This window comes from Bubalus bubalis, chromosome 11 (genome assembly GCF_019923935.1).
Source record: "Bubalus bubalis isolate 160015118507 breed Murrah chromosome 11, NDDB_SH_1, whole genome shotgun sequence".
NCBI classification, from domain to species: Eukaryota; Metazoa; Chordata; class Mammalia; order Artiodactyla; family Bovidae; genus Bubalus; species Bubalus bubalis.
In genome coordinates this window covers 57,760,361-57,773,430 of record NC_059167.1, presented here as the reverse complement: position 1 = coordinate 57,773,430, position 13,070 = coordinate 57,760,361, and the positions used below count along the sequence as shown (strand labels likewise).

Genomic DNA, 13,070 nt, shown 5'->3' with positions numbered 1-13,070 from the left:
ACCTAATTTTTTAAAATTATATAATTGAACTAATTTACAAAATGAAAAAAGACTCACAGATTTTGAAAACAAACCTATGGTTACCAAAGAGGAAATGTTGGGGGAAGGATATCAGGGGAAGGGATAAATTAGGAGCTAAGGATTAACATACACACACAACTATAAACAGAATAGATAACCAACAAGGATCTATACAGTAGTTCCACAGAGAACTCTACTCAATATGCTGTAATAACTTATATGGGAAAATAATCTGAAAAAGAACAAAAAAATTAATTCCTTTTTTAATGCATATATGTATATGCATAACTGAATCACCATGCTGTACAGCCAAGATGAACACAACATTGTAAATCAACTATACTCCAATAAAATTAAATACATTTACCAAATAAAGAGAGAGAAAGCTCCAACATGCTCCCTGAGGCTTAGGATAACTGATGAATAGATTACTGGTTATCAAGAAATTTTAGGGAGTATAAGCTTCGAAAATAAATCATGTATCAAACAGCTTTTTTTTAAGTTTGAGAGAGAGACAGAGAAAGAGAAAGAAACAGTGAAATCTCCCTGTCCTCAAAAAACTTTATTTATAGCTTTCAAGTGAACTTGAAAACAAGAAATTCTGAAAAAGTAAATGTCTACATATTTTTCCATAGGGAGACTTGTAACACTCATATACAGTCATGAGAAGTGCTAACAGTGAAAGGACAAACTTATCTAGCTTCCTTAATATACAGTCCTAACCACTGCCCTCTTTTCCTATTCCTAACATCCCCTTCCCCATTTCACCTAGTTTGAATTAGGGGGTGACAATAATTCAAAAGTTCTCAGTGATGATAATTAACAATACAGGTATAAGACTTATAACTCTCTAAACATTTCTTCTTTCTATCCAAATTCTACCCACTATTTGAGTCCCACTTTCTCTATAAATCAGTTTCCTCATACCCTTCCACTGATCTTTCCTTTCCTTACATCACTTTTTTTTTTTAATTTTATTTTTAAACTTTACATAACTGTATTAGTTTTGCCAAATATCAAAATGAATCCACCACAGGTATACATGTGTTCCCCATCCCGAACCCCTCTCCCTCCTCCCTCCCCATTCCATCCCTCTGGGTCGTCCCAGTGCACCAGCCCCAAGCATCCAGTATCGTGCATCGAACCTGGACTGGCAACTCGTTTCATACATGGTATTTTACATGTTTCAATGCCATTCTCCCAAATCTTCCCACCCTCTCCCTCTCTCACAGAGTCCATAAGACTGTTCTATACATCAGTGTCTCTTTTGCTGTCTCGTACACAGGGTTATTGTTACCATCTTTCTAAATTCCATATATATGCGTTAGTATACTGTATTGGTGTTTTTCTTTCTGGCTTACTTCACTCTTAGGCTCCAGTTTCATCCACCTCATTAGAACTGATTCAAATGTATTCTTTTTAATGGCTGAATAATACTCCATTGTGTATATGTACCACTGCTTTCTTATCCATTCATCTGCTGATGGACATCTAGGTTGCTTCCATGTCCTGGCTATTATGAACAGTGCTGCGATGAACATTGGGGTACACGTGTCTCTTTCAATTCTGGTTTCCTCAGTGTGTATGCCCAGCAGTGGGATTGCTGGATCATAAGGCAGGTCTATTTCCAGATTTTTAAGGAATCTCCACACTGTTCTCCATAGTGGCTGTACTAGTTTGCATTCCCACCAACAGTGTAAGAGGGTTCCCTTTTCTCCACGCCCTCTCCAGCATTTATTACTTGTAGACTTTTGGATCGCAGCCATTCTGACTGGCATGAAATGGTACCTCATAGTGGTTTTGATTTGCATTTCTCTGATAATGAGTGATGTTGAGCATCTTTTCATGTGTTTGTTAGCCATCTGTATGTCTTCTTTGGAGAAATGTCTATTTAGTTCTTTGGCCCATTTTTTGATTGGGTCATTTATTTTTCTGGAGTTGAGCTGTAGGAGTTGCTTGTATATTCTCGAGATTAGTTGTTTGTCAGTTGCTTCATTTGCTATTATCTTCTCCCATTCTGAAGGCTGTCTTTTCACCTTGCTAATAGTTTCCTTTGATGTGCAGAAGCTTTTAAGGTTAATTAGGTCCCATTTGTTTATTTTTGCTTTTATTTCCAATATTCTGGGAGGTGGGTCATAGAGGATCCTGCTGTGATGTATGTCAGAGAGTGTTTTGCCTATGTTCTCCTTACATCACTTTTAATCTGTGTTACATAAGCTATCAATTTCCTGTTAACATAGATCTACTATTTCATGCGTTTTGTCTCTCGGTAAGATGAGCTTCTTTGATATATACTGAGGTTTCCACTCTCAAAATTCACCTACTTACTGTATCTCTCATGGTTGCTCACAGAAACTAATTGTGGCTGATTTGAGCAAATGATGCAAGTGGGTGACTCACAGAACTCCCAGAAAGTCTGAAGAGTAAATCTCAGAAAACAAGTAGGCACAGGAAGAGGCTATACAACCAGAACCATTTACAAAATCACGCCACACTATCAGTCTGGTAAGGACACCGCTGCTGCCACCAGTGAACCGGTGATGCAACTGGATATTGGATGGTGCTCTCACCAGCACTGTAAACAACCTTCCACTACTCCTGGGCATCAGGGACTGACTGAAAACACCAGGGGTGACAACCTTAGCTGGTGAGGCCTGGGTCAGGCCTCAAGCCCTTATTGCTAACAGAGCTAGTCGAGTTAAGCATGTGGCATTTTCTGATTTTACAGTAGACACTGGTCTTATAAGGTGAGGAAATCTCCCCAATGGCTGGAGGTTCAGATAACTGGTAGCAGTAAAAAAGGACAAATGTCATTAGCTGTATGAATTATTTCATCTTCCAAAATATTAAATGCATATTTATATAAAATAATACTTTCTAAATAAAGCATAGTTTCTTAGGAGAAAGTAAAAATTATATTTAATCAAAATAACACAAGTATTACAAAAATAAGTAACAACAAGTATTTTATATATGGATGATGATATTTGACCTTTCTTAGTAACCTAAATCTAAATATCAGTACTAACTGTCATCCAGTCAAAGCAGCAGCATTTACACCCAACAGAAGCATAGGCACAAACAATTCTGTACTAAAATGGAGAAGACAGGGAATTCTCTGGCGGTCTAGTGGTTAGGATTCCATGCTCTCACTGCCACGGGCCTGGGCTCAATTCCCGGTCAGGAAACTAAGATCCCCGTATGCCGTGCAGCAAGGCCAAAACAAAACAAAAGCGGAGAAGACAGATCTGATAAATAAAAAAGTCTAGCAGCTCTGTCACGATTTCATCTATCGTTTTTAAAAACTTGCATGTCAGATACTGGAGATACAGAAAGATGCTTCGAGTCTAATAACAGAAAAAGACATGAAAACAACTGAATGTAATACAATGTTATGTTACTAAATACTGTCATGAGATGTTCAAAGGAAAGATGCCAGGGTAGGGGACACAAAGTCAGAAAAGGCTTGTTGAAGAGGTATTCTTAAGTATCTTGAATGATGAGGTGGCTAGCACAGGAAGAAAAAAAAAGCAGGGAGAGAAGAAATAAAATTAAAATACCACTCTAACACAAGAAAGCCCTAGTTCAACTTATTGTACCAAACACTGTTTTAAACAGAGGTGAAAATAAGTTTATACAAATGCATATCAAAAACAAGAAAGATGTCAGTCAAGGTGGAACATTGGGATTTATTTCCCTAAGAAAAAATGCTAAAATGTGGATAGACTGCAAAACAAAAAAAAAGTAAAAAACTATTTTCGTCCCTAACCCCACCCACTTGCAATTCTCTCATCAAGAGATGGAATTCACCTTCTTTACCACTTTAATCTGTGTTGTCCCTGTGATTTCCTTTGGCTAAAAGAAATTGAGGAAGCAAAGCACTGCCAGCTCTCTATCTGGGCACTTTTCAAGAGGCCTGGTACACATCTCACACTTCCTCTTGGAGAGGGGGCTAACTACCAAGTGAGTAACTCCCAGACAGCCTGCTACAGAATATAAAACCAATGGAGAAGGTGGCCCAGTTGTCCCAACCAAGGTAAGCCAAGTCTGGCCCAGATCACCAGAAAGAAAGTGAAAGTGAAAGTTGCTCAGTCCTGTCCAACTTCTTGCGACCCCATGGACTATACAGTCCATGGAATTCTCCAGGCCAGAATACTTGCAGTGAGTAGCTTTTCCCTTCTCCAGGGGATCTTCCCAACCCAGGGATCGAACCCAGGTCTCCCACGTTGCAGGCTAATCTTCACCAACTTAGCCACAAGGGAAGCCCAAGAATACTGGAGTGGGTAGCCTATCGCTTCTCCAGCAGATCTTGCTGACCCAGAAATCAAACCAGGGTCTCCTGAATTGCAGGTGGATTCTTTACCAACTGAGCTACCAGGGAAGCCCAGAACCTAGCCTAAATGGCTAACCCTCAGAATTAAAAAAAGAAAAAGCTAAGTAAATAATGGTTGTTTCAAGCCATTAAGTTGGAGTGCTTGTTATACAGCAAAAGCCAGCTGAGGTTACAGGTAACTGAAACAATGGGTTTGGAGAATATGCGGACTGTAAATTTCTAAAATAAAAGGTGTATATTCACTATTATGGAGCTTCTAAAGTAGGGAACTGATAAATAAGAAATTTCAGATTTTCTCAACAGTGTATTTCAGAAAATGTCCACAGCCCCGATATTTAAAAAGTGGCCAGAGGTACCCTGAAAAGTTTGCTGTTTAGTCACTACGCCGTGTCTGACTCTTTTGCAACCCTATGGACTATAGCCCTCCAGGCTCCTCTGTCCATGGGATTTCCCAGACAAGAATACTGGAGTGGGTTGCCATTCCCTTCTCCAGGGGATATGTCCAACCAAGGAATTGAACCTGCTTCTCCTGCATTGGCAGGTGGATTTTTTTTTTTTTTTTTTACCACTGAGCCACCTGGGAAGCCCATCCTGAAAAGTCTAAATGCTCAAATATTCAACAATAGAACTGCTAATAAATCGTGGTTTATTATCACAATGGACTACTATGGATCAATGAAAGTGAATAAACTACAACTACATGCAATAACGTATATGACTTTGATAGGTTCAAAAGTATATGACCCCTGGATTTCCCTGGCAGTCCTGTTGTTGAGGCTTTGCGCTTCCACTGCAGGAGGGCCAGGTTCAATTCCTGGTCAGGAAACTAAGACCCTACATGTCAAAAAAAAAAAAAAAAAAAGTATGACTCCCCATTTATATAAAAATACATTGCAGGTGGCAATGTAAATTGGTATAGCCACTGTGGAAAACAATATGGAGGTTTCTCGAAAAAACTATAAATAGAACTCCCAGAGGGACCTCCCTAGCAGTCCAGTGGCTATGGGTTCAATCCCTGGTCAGGAAACTTAAGGCTCACATGCCTCGTGGCCAAAAACATAACAGAGCACTATTATAAGAAATTCAATAAAGACTTTAAAAATGGTCCACATGAAAAAAATCTTATAAAAAGAACTGCCAATATGAACCAGCAATTCCACTCCTGGGTACACATCTGAAAAAAATGAAAACATTAGCTTGAAAAGATACACACATCCCAATGTTTATAGCAGCATTATTTACAATAGCCAAGATATGGAAGCAACCTAAGTGTCCCTTAAGAGATGAATAGACAAAGATGAGGTGTATAAATACACACACACACACACACACACACACTGGACTACTATTAATACTAAGAAGAAATAAAGTTTTACTATTTGCAACAACATATATGGATTGGAGTGTGTTACCCTAAGTGAAATAAGCCAGAGAGACAAATACTGTACAATATCACTTACACGTGGAATCTAAAAAATAAAAAGAACTAGTGAATATAACAAAAAATAAACAGATTGACAAATATAGAGAACAAACAGTGGTTATTAGTGAAGAGGAGTAGAGAGGAGGGAGTAAGATATGGGCAGGGGTTTAAGAGGTACAAATTACTATGCATAAAATAAATAACTGACAAAGATATATTGTGCAACTGAAGGAATACAGCCAGTATTTTATAATAACTAAAAATGAAGCATAACCTTCAAAAATTGTCATTCACTATGTGGTAACATTGTACATCAAATACACTTCAACTAAAAAAAAATTTTAAATAGGCAAAATTAATGTATGCTGTTTGAAGTCAGAATAGTGGTTAGCCTTAGAGGACTTATGACTAGAAAACAGCACAAGGGAAGTTTCCAGGGGCTAGTAATGTTCTGTTTCTTGATCTCCAAGCTAGTTACATGAGTGTGTTCAAATTGAGAAAATTCATTGAGCTGTACATTTGTCAATCTGTAAGCTGTAAACTTACAACTAGTGCATTTTTTTCTATGTATAATAACATGGTTTTTTTTAGTATATATTATTCTATATGATTGATAATTATTACCTCTATATACTTACATATATTGTTGTACTCCCAAATGTTGTTAAAAACTTCAAATATACAGAGAGAATAGTATATATTGGTGCATCATGATTTGTATCTTTACTGATCTGTCCTTCAACTCAAAACTTCTTATCCAAATATACAGCTATATTGTTGTTTATCCCTAGTCCACCACTTCCTACTATAAATATAAGCACTTATCAAACCTAAAGAATTCGGGGAGAAAAATCAGAAAAACAAGAACAAGCATGGTTTAACTACTTGTGTACATGACATCTCCCGCAGCCCTCACTGGAATTAAACAGTTTTTCACTCTACTTGGTACTTTCTTTTTTTTTTTTAATTTGCTATTTTCTTGAAGCAGTTAATCTGATACATGCAGACTGGGAATTGGGTTTCAAGTATTTCATTTACACACAATCAAAAGCAGTTTCTCTTCTAAAAATGAATAATCTAAAATGTAAAGAATATAGCTAGCGTTTGTACGCAGATGATAAGAAAGACTGAGGAGAGGAAAGAAGATAGGGGTTGAATATACAGGCATTCTCTCCTAAAGCAGGGACCTGGGTGGGCAGGGGGCTCTCACTTAGGAAAATTCCAATGGCCAAATTCAAAGGTATCAATTATATTTGTATATTTCATTTCCATATATTCATTCAATATTCACATGTATATACACATATATTTTTTCACATATATTCTGCGTTTTATTATCATTCCAAAGGTTACCATTCTTTGAGTTTTTCTTCTTTATTTGCTAAAACACTCATGTACTTTAGGGCAAAGAAATGTGAGACAACACTGAGAAAATGTGTTTAAACTACCAACATAGGTACAAACTCCTACAGAGCACCTAATGATGTCGTCTATGGTATCACATTTCTCCAGCGTTGCTATTCTAGAGAAAAAGAAAGGCAATGTTATACTTGTGAAGCTTACATAGGTTCTAATATTTCTCTCTTTTCATGTTTTAGATTGGAAGAGAACAAAAAATATTCTCTCCATTAATTAAGCCAGAACTGACACAAGACTCTAAACTTGAATAAATGAAGAGATTATGCCATGTTCTTGGGTGGTAAACAAATAACGTATAATGATAATGCAATGGCTTATTACATTATTATAAAGACTGTTTCTCCCTCAAACTAAATTTATAAAGTCAATGTAATTCCATCAATAGCTGAATTGGATTTGAGGAAGAATAAAAAACATTTTGAAAGCTAATCTGAAAAGACTATTAGCACAACTTTTTCCTGTTACAATAGTCTAACTCTTACATGGCTCTGTTATACATTAAAAGACCTTTACATATATTAATGCTTTTACTCTTTACAATAATCTACTAATGTATATAATATCATAAGCCTCATTTTACAGATAATACTAAGGTCTAGAGAATTTCAATGACTCATACTAAGTCGTTTAGCTAGTAAAGGTAGAACTATCAATAGCATTCAACTTGGCAAGTTGAACCTCCATGTTAAATTCTTAACTATCATGCTGTGCCTCCTCCTAGACAGTAGTTGTCTCATAGGCCTACAAAAGATGAGAAGTGAGGTATGATAATGTAATAGATGACTAGACTGACTAAGACAGCCCAGAAACAGACCAAATACATATAACAACTCAGATTATGATAAAGATGGCATCTCGAATCAATGAATAATAATCAGTAAATAATGAGAGCAACTGACTCTCCAATTGGATTTTAAAACACACAATATTAGATTCCTACAGGATACCTAAAAAATACTGGATGGTTTAAAAAACTTAAAGGAAAAAAAAACAGGTTAATATTGTTATAACCTTGGATGAGGAAGTTCTTTTTAAATTAGATACGAAATTCAGGAGTCATAAAAAAAAAAAACCTTTCAGATTTCATAAAATATAAACTTTCATTAAATAAAAAACATGTATAAGTAAACAAAAAAATTGATATATGTCAATTCTCCCCTTAGCATAATTTTTTATCAAAATCCTACCAAGGTCCTCTGTAGATAAAGATAAACTAAGGCGTTGGCCTTTCTATACAAATAACTAAAACAATCTCGACAAAGAAAAATAAAGTGGGAGGAATCACTGACCCTAACTGAAGGCAGAAGACATTCAGAGACATTTCACTGAAGAGGTTATGTGATGACAAACAAGTACACAAAAAATCATCAATATTGTTAGTTACTAGGGAAATGCAAATTAAAATCACAATGAAACATTACTACACACTTATCAGAATGACAAAAGTAAAAACACTGCTAATACTGACAAGGATGTGGGGGAAAAAAAAAAAAGGATCTCTCATCCATTGCTGGTAAGAATGTGAAGTGGTACAGCCACTCTGGAAAAAATAACTCGGCAGTTTCTTAAAACATCAAACATACAATTACCATATGACCCAGCAATTGCACTATTGGGCATTTATCCCAAAGAAATAAAAACTTATGTTTGCAAATGCCTGTATATGAACATTCACCGCAATTTTTCCCATTGAAACTCCAAATTGGAAACAGTCCGGGGCTTCCCTGGTGGCTCAGTTGGCAAAGAATCCGTCTGCAATGTGGGAGACCTGGGTTCGATCCCTGGATTGGGAAGATCCCCTGGAGGAGGGCATGGCAACTTACTCCAGTATTCTTGCCTGGAGAATTCCCATGAACAGAGGAGCCTGGCAGGTTGCAGTCCATTGGGTCACAGAGTCGGACATGACTGAGCAATTAAGCACAGCACAGCACAGCACGGCCAACAGTCCAAATGTCCTTCAACAGGTGACTGGTTAAACTGTGGCACATACACACCCATACCACAGAAACTCAGCAATAACAAGGAATGAAGTACTGATACACAAAACAACCCTGATGAATCTTGAGAGGATTACGCTGACTGTGGTGGTAGACTGAGTCAGAATCTTGATAGTGCTAGATAAACAAACCTGCACATGCAATAAGATTGCACAAAAACAAGCAAAATCAAACAAATGTGGGCAAGACTGGTGGACTGTATCAATGTCATTATCTTGGTTGATATTATACTATAGTTTTGCAAAATGTTACTACTGGAGGAAAATGGGTAAAGTGTACAAGGAAATCTTTGTATTATTTCTTTTAACTACATGTGACTCTAAATAATTATCTCAAATAAAATGTCAATTAAAAACAAAAGATAGGAACTTCCCTGGTGGTTCAGTGGCTGAGAATTCATCTTCCAATGCAGCGGACACAAGTTCAATCCCTAGTCAGGAAACTAAGATCCCATATGCTGTGGGGCAACTAAGCCCGCAAGCCCCAACTACTGAACCCACGCAACCTAAAGCCAACATGCCCACAAAGAAAGATACCAGGTGCCACAACTAAGACCTGATGCAGGCAGTAAATAAATAAATATTTTTTAAAAACGCAAATGACAGAGAAGAAAATTCTATAATAAATATAGCAGACAAAAACACATTAAAACCACACTGAAGGATTTTCTAAAAGATAAACTCAAAAGGAAGGGAAGAGGAGGAGACAACAGTTAACATTCTGGAATATAGAAAGCAAAGAAAAGTACTGAAACAGACTAAGTCAACATAAGAATGATGACTACTAATCCTGCAATAGAGAAAACTTTCAACTACACCTATCACCATCACAGAAGTTTATCTCCAAGAGCTCAGGAACTGGTGGAGCCAGATAAACTCAAGCTGGGAGTGGGTAGGTGGTAGCCTGGTGATTTAGTCTGAATAAGGCTGGTTGAAAATTGTTTCAGAAACAATTATATCCTTAGTCCATCTTCTCACTCAGATACCCTCCCCAACTAAGAAGCTTAGAGATTTATTCTCTGGAAAGAGTCAAAGAGAATCTCTGGACTAGAGTACTTCAGGCATAGGGGAGGGCACAAGGAACATCTAATATAAGGGGGTTAAATATGGACTTAAGCATACTGATTGCTGAAGGCCGAGGCCCCAATCCTCTTTTTTCACTTGAACAAAGAAAGCTGGCAGTAAGTCCTTACCTTGCAGGAGGATTAGAAGAGGTTTTTCTAAGGAATCTGGTAAATTCATGAGGAAAGACCTAGAGATATTGAAATTTAGGGTTTGCCAACTTAATAACTGTCTCACTGTGAAGTTCACTATAATATGCTCTGCTGATGCACTCAGCTTCCAATCATTGAGTGTTCCATCTCAAAGATGTTTAAAACATGAGCAGACATCCAAGGACTATCAAATATCTGAGGAAAACCTCTTAAAAAAAGATAAGAGATAAAAAACCAGCACTTCATAAATGAGTCAACTGAGGCTTATATCAGCTAAAAATGAAATTAGTATTCACCACACTGCACAGCCCATCCACATGTTTAACAAATATTTAATGGGGCAAGTACTATGAAAGGTGCTTGGGAAACAAGGGTGAGTAGAGCTTACAGTCTAAGATAGAGTCAGACAATAAACATTATAATAAAGTACACATTTTGTACACTGGAAGGAGATACATACTTTGAGAAAAAATAACGGGACTGGGTAAAGGAGTAAGCAGGAGGCAGTGCAGAGGCAGGTGCAAATTTAAAACAGAGTGACGTGAGTAAAAACTTGGAGATGAGGGACTTGATAATGCTGCGGTCTCTGAACTCTAGAAGCAGAAACTTTCAGTGTGAGAGCCCGAAACACACCTGAGATGTTCAAAGGAAAAGCTGGAGGGGAGTTGAGAGGGGGAAAACAGGAGATAAGGTCATAGAGGCAAGGCAGGGAGAAGTACAGACCATGCACGGCATTATGGACCACCAGATTTAACAGGATGAAACAAAGGGTCAGTGGAGGGTTCTGGGGAAAGAAATCATAGTGACTGACAAGCTTTAATAGAATAACTACGGCTGATGTGCTAAGATTGCATGGAAGCAAGGGACATCAGTTAAAAGGCAAGACAGAATAGAGTATCGCAGAAGTTTAGAACTGACAGAAGTACTGGAAATATCTTTTACCAAGTTTTTCATTTTAGAGATAAGGAAACCAAGGCTTAGGAAGTTAAACGAGTTTTCCAAAGTCATCTACAGTAAGTCCTCTACATACAAACCTTCAAGTTATGAACTTTCAAACAAACGAATGTGCCTTGTATGCCAGCTGTTGTACTGTACTCCTGTACTTTTCAAGGTACTGTACTGCAAGATTTAAAATAGTTTAGTTTTTGTGTTTGTTTTCTATGTATTATTTGTATGACAAGTATGATAAACCTAGTGCAGTACGTACTAGATAGCTGAATGTGTTAGTTGGGTACCTAAGGTAACTCTGTTGGACTGATGAACAAACTGGACTTATGAATGTGCTCTGGGAAAGGAACTTGTTTGAATGTAGGAGACTTACTGTATTAGACTCTGGAATGATACACTTTGCATTTGTGTAGCCTTTTCAGTGCTTTTAGGTCTATCATCTGATCTTGTGCTCAGCAATCCTCCGGGCAGTTCATTGGGTAGGTGATAGCTGACATCCATTTACAAGACAGTTGGCCAAAATCAGGAACTATGTCTAGAATATCCTCTCTCTTCGTACTAAATATAAAACTATTAACTGTCTATACAGGGAGTGAGTCTGCAATCACGCTAGTAACATCACAAAGTGGTAACTAATTCAGACCTTCAAGGAATAGAAATGACTTACTTTTACATGGTCTAATCCTGTGGCTCTACAGCCAAGACTACCAAATGTTGCCCCTGCATATTAGGTGGTGTGATGTTCATTATAAATTAGGAAAGAGAGTCAATAATTCTGCGGCAAATGGGAAACGGCGATTTTGTTCCCCATGATACTATGCGCTCAGATCTCTTCCTCTCCCCTTTCTTCCCCACCAGTCTCATCCTGCAAGATCTTTTGCAGATTAGAAAGTAGCTGATAAACAACTAATTCCCACAGGATAGTTCTTGATAACATAGCAAGGTATTATCTCTCTCCAGGGGTATCTACTTTAACAGGAAACTCAAAACCTTTAAATCCCAAAAGAACTACAGTCAAGTTGGCAGGGAATGTTATAAGACCCTCCCAACATTTCATCAAATCACAGTAAATAAATTCAAATTCAACAACTGTTTATTGATGATCTACCACACTATCATAAAAATAAGGCATGATTCTTGCTCAGTGGAAGAAGACAACACAGAAAATATTAGCTTTTTAAAAACTGAATGTCTGCTATACAATAGGTACTAAGCTAGATGCTTTTAATATGCAATTTGAAACAAGTATTATATTGTATTTAATGTTCAATATATCATAGCCAGGATTACTATAATCACTACCTTCATAACTGCATTTAGTCTTTACTTCTGCTCTATGAAGTAATTATTAGTTTTACTTTAAGATAGGAAACTGAGGCTTAGAGAGTGTGTGTATGTATTAGTCGCTTAGTCGTGTCCAACTCTTTGCAACCCTGTGGTAGCCTGCCAGGCTGCTCTGTCCAAGGAATTCTCCAGGCAAGAAGACTGGAGTGGATTGCCATTTCCTTCTCCAAAGGATCTTCCTGACTCAGGGACTGAGCCTTGATCTTCTGCATTGCAGGCAGATTCTGAGCCACCACGGAAGCAGAGGCTTGGAGAAGCTGCATAATACGCTACTAACTAGCTAGGATTCAAACTCAAGTCTGTATGATTTTTCAACGGATGTTATTAATACCTATACAACATTCAAACTCTCCATAATATTAACAGAAAGCT

At 37.5% G+C, this 13,070-nt stretch overlaps 1 protein-coding gene across 5 annotated transcripts in view; it reads right to left on the bottom strand.

Moving 5' to 3' along the window:
• The window catches only part of ZNF609 (zinc finger protein 609), a 201,668-nt gene that overhangs the window by 136,945 nt on the left and 51,653 nt on the right, over positions 1 to 13,070 (bottom strand). The window lies entirely within an intron of this gene.